Here is a 5,095-nt window from a genome sequence, read left to right as displayed (position 1 = left end):
AACACCATCCAAAATTGACATACACAATCACCATCGCTAATCATCACCACCACCAATTGTTACAGAAAGAATATAATCTTAATTAAATTTAGTATTTTTTAAACTTTATTTATTAATTTTTAATAAAATAAATTATATACATTCCGATATTGAGAAAATAAACAATATTAACTATTTAATATTTAGATCTTAATGCAACATCTTAATATTAATTAGATGTATATTCGATTCAAACCTCTAAATATTAATGTACATCTTAATATTTAGATGTACATTTAAATTCATACCTCTTATTCTTAATAAAAATAAATGATGCCTTAATCAAATCAACAAAAAATTACATTTTTCTATATAAGGTTAATTTTATTTATATGTATATCAAAGATGTTGATGTAAACATAAACTTTAAGCACACATGTTCATGCTATCACATAAATGCAATGCATATCACGATCTTAAACATGGTAATATTACTAGAATACATTGTACGGAGCACACACGTTCATGCTATCACATAAATTTAATGCATATCAAGATCTTAAACATGAAAATCTTACTAGAATAGGTTGCAGAGAACATACCTGAAGCGTAAGTATTATCATACATAGATGAGTGGAAGCGTTTAATTAAAAATCGATTTCTACTTCCATGACCTAACCTTACGCTACTAGCGGCGCCGCCAGCGATGAGATTGTGTATATATTATGTGATAACCCTAATGAATGAAGGGAGGAACAATTTATAGAGGTTGAGACTTAATCATGTACGTCCATCAAGTAATCGATCTAACGGACGAGATTTGTTCTTCATTAAATATTAGTTATGGGCTTTATATTAATTCAGTCACACATAAAATAATAAAAAGTCTAACATATCGTCCATTCACTATATGTCTGTAATTTCATACATAAGGAGGAAGATTAAAAACTCATCGATCTCCTTACCGCTCCGTGAGGGTCTTCATTCACTCTTCTCTTACTTTCCCTACTTCTAGAGAAAAAAAATGTTGAACAAAAACGCTCTCACTTGTCTCAAAGACCACATAACACTAATATTTATTGATATATGCATTTATTGTGGATAAAACACAACTCTTCTATAATGACCATCATATATACCATGATATGACAAAACACTAATGTGAGTTATGACGATTATATATAATTTTTCGCTATATATTTCTTTTCACATTCTACAACATTAGCAACTTATCATACCAGGTTCATAATCTATAAAACATTTAAAATTATAGTGTGTTTGAATGTCTCATTGAGGCTTATCTTATAATATTTGAAAACAACAATGTGCACATTCTTATGAGAAATAGAAATTCATTAATGCATATTAGAAATACATAATTGAGTTCAAGTGTCAAAACATCATAAGCACATCAATCATAAATGCATTCATGATATTATTGCAGTGGACACCTTTTATATATATATATAACTTTTTAGTTCATAAGTTTGGTTTCTTTAGAGTATTAGTCAAATACTACAGAATAATCATCATAAGTTCCATTTTGAGATTATGTTCTACAGTAATAATGTGTGAATAGTGATTACAAACATAACATCACAAATTTTTACTTTCATAATTGATAAGATGCAAGTTTACTTTACTTTTTTTCCACATCATTGTTCCTTCAATGTATTGAGATACTAAAAGGAAAAATTACTCAAATACACATTTTATGTTTCCCTTATTTCCAATATTTCCTTTTATTTCTAAAATCCTCTGAAATCCCTTATTTCTCTCCTAATTCTAAATTATTTTATAATGTATCCGAGCTAGTTTTAATGTATCAGAGCTAGTTTTTAATGTATCCGAGCTAGTTTTTAATGTATTCGAGCTACATATTATGTATCCGATTTATTTATAATGCATCCGAGCTACATATTATGTATCCGGTTTGTTTTACTTTTTCAGGAATTAATGTAATTACAAACTAAATAGGGATATATTGTAATTTCATATTAAAACTATGTGATTCCTAAAACATATTAAAATGAAAGAGTTATTCAATATAAAAATAATATTATTTTTTAATTGACCAAAAAAGAAATTAATAAACTGAAACAAATAAAATAGTATCTTTTGGTTAATGTGGCAAAACCATGATTATTTTCGAAAAAAAGCTAGAATTTTTTTTTTTTTTAAAAAAAGATTCTGTATAGGTTAGGTGATAAGCACCACGTGCCTAAAGCATTTTTATGTGGTGAAACTGAATTTATGAAGAAATCGAAGGATATCTAAGGCAAACAGTATTAAAATGAGCAAAGTAAGAAAACTAAGTGAAAAGGAAATTGAATGGAGTTCAAAACTTTCTCCATCTTACTTTGTTCAATTTTTTCCTACTCTTTGGACACATGTGTTGCACATGTATCCTGACATTTGATACATACTTTTAAAATATAAATGTTATTAAAATATGAGTGTGAAATTCAAAATTAGATTGGAAGGGAAAAAACACTCAAATTGATAACTGATATTCATATATGACTAAATAATATCGTAGTTGAACTTGAAATGAATAGGCAGTACGACAATTAAATTTTAAAAAGTAATTATTGAAGTTACAATTTGACTCTATCGGTAGAGTTTGTTCAGTATAACAGCAAATAAATCAACTAAGGTATAATAATATTATATAAAAATGTTAATCTTATTTATTTAGCGTGAATATATATATATATATATATATAAAGCATGAACTCCTAACTTGAATGTTAAATTACTATAATATTCCTAACTTAGGTTGTGACTTTTTCGATGAGTTGTGACTTTTCCGATAAGTTGTGACTTTTTTCAAAGGGTTGTCATTTTTCGATGAGTTGTGGTTTTTTCAAAGGGTTGTGGTTTTTACAAAGGGTTGTGATTTTTCAATGAGTTGTGACTTTTCCAAAGAGTTATGACTTTTTCAATAGGTTGTGACTTTTTAAAGGGTTGTGACTTCTCCGAAAAGTCATGACTTTTCAAATAAGACACAAAAAGTATTTGTTCATACTATTCTTTGTTGACTATAAATAGAGGGGCTTCCTCTCAATTTTTCACCACTAATTTTTTTTTAATCTTCTACTCTTCTTCTTGCATTTTGTGTGATTTATTATTGTTGAGTGAGTTCGAAGTTTAGCGGAATATGAGGTACCACTATTCTGATGAAGTAAGCCGTTCTATCCTAAGAGGGTATATTCCACAACCTCGAGTACTTGAGGAAAATAATTTTGATGATATAATAATTATTTTTTCGCTTAATATATACATTAGTATTTAATGTTCCAATATACGAAGTTAACATGATATAGTCTAAATTCATTTGTTTTTTTTAACAATTTCTCTTGTTATGTAGATATATGCTTCTGAATATCTTTTCAAAATTTAGAGAATTGTCACGATTTATTTTTTATGCTCAAGACAAAAGAATGACTTTATTTATCAATGTTACTTATGTGATTTAGACTCTTAGGAAGTTTTCTTCAAAATAGTTATTACAATATAACATTACACTTTAATTTTACTTATTTACTATTTCTTAATATTTCAGTATTTTGGACGAAGAAAAGTTCATATGACTTGTAATAATGCCAATTGAAGTTTGTATTAGTTTAATTTTTATTATTTATTTAATAGCTAATTTTATCAGATAAATATTTTCATTAATGTAAATATATATTTATATTTGGGTAGGTATTTGTATTTAAATTAAAGTATTATATATGTCACAAATGTATTATCAAGTTAACAAGATCTTCTAACTTCAAAATATATTATTTTAAAATGTTCCGAGTTTTTTTTTTTTTTAAAATCTCCAACAAATATGAAAATATGTGAATATATAAAATGTAGTAGTTCTCTTCACGTGTTCATATGACATCTAAGCAATTTAACGCGGAATACACATGCAAAGCACATCTGGTTAGATGACAAGAAAAATACAAAACAAATAAATGTCTATAAGGTAATATTAGTGAGATAAGACTAACTACATGATTGAACATCATCAAATTGAAATAAATATATACATTATTGCATTTAACTAATAAATTTTTTTCATTGACCATCTTCATATGTTTACGTGAATAAGAGATATATATATATATATATGACGATTTATATTGAACATTCACAAAAGAATCTGCAATATTATTTTTTGCTAAGTTTATTATTCAAATATTCGCTTAATTAAGCAAATACTATTTACTAATCGATTGTTCAAATCTGCAGCTTCAACACTTCCACATTGTCCACCTTCCTAATCGATTGTTCAAATATCAAGAAAATCAACAAGATCTGTCCATTGGATTCAAGTAAATACACTGTGAAGTGTTTTGGAAAAACTGATGGAACAGCCTGGCTTCTGCTTAATTTAGTGATTTGAAACCTGGATTCGATTTCTTTGATTACAGCTAAAGTACCTTGTAAACTTGATGCATAGAACTTACCTTCAAAGCCGATGGTGTTAGTAAATTGCATTAGTTTCCTTTTTGAGCAGTTATGTCAAGCAAGGTGTTCTCTTCTTTCATCCATTTATTTTCGTATCCTAGATGAGAAAGCTGGATTGGAACATTCTGTTAACACCATAAAAAAACATGCCTTGTTATTGTTATAAGGATTTGAAGACGGAGTTGCAAACTTGAACGGAATTATGGGATCCCAAGTGGGAATACTACGATAAGTGATTCTTGAAGTAGGAATCAAGAGAGAGTATATTGCAGGATCCTTCCCTGCAGTGACAATCTACCCGTGTGAACATCCATGAAAATGTGTCCAAGGAGTATACCATGGTAGTAATTATCTTTGTTGGAAATTTCAAGCCAGGGTAATTGTGCATTTTTGGCACTACATTGCTTAGGTGCTCCTCTCCATGATTTAGTAACACCAAGAAAGCTGATGTTTGGCATAAGACGATTGGTTTGTTGAGGGAGATTTGGCAATGGCTCTACAAAGCTTTTAGCCTTTTCTTGAGGTTTGAATAATGTTGGAAGTGCATACATAACTCAAAAACTTAAACCTGACGATTGGTTTCATCAGGTTGTGCATACATAACTCAAAACTTAATGCTCTACTTAAATGAATCATTTGAAGTACTTAGTAC

This window comes from Solanum tuberosum, unplaced genomic scaffold, assembly GCF_000226075.1.
Source record: "Solanum tuberosum cultivar DM 1-3 516 R44 unplaced genomic scaffold, SolTub_3.0 scf00112, whole genome shotgun sequence".
In the NCBI taxonomy this organism is placed as follows: Eukaryota; Viridiplantae; Streptophyta; class Magnoliopsida; order Solanales; family Solanaceae; genus Solanum; species Solanum tuberosum.
The sequence above is the reverse complement of the archived record's forward strand: the minus strand, read 5'-3'. Positions refer to the sequence as shown.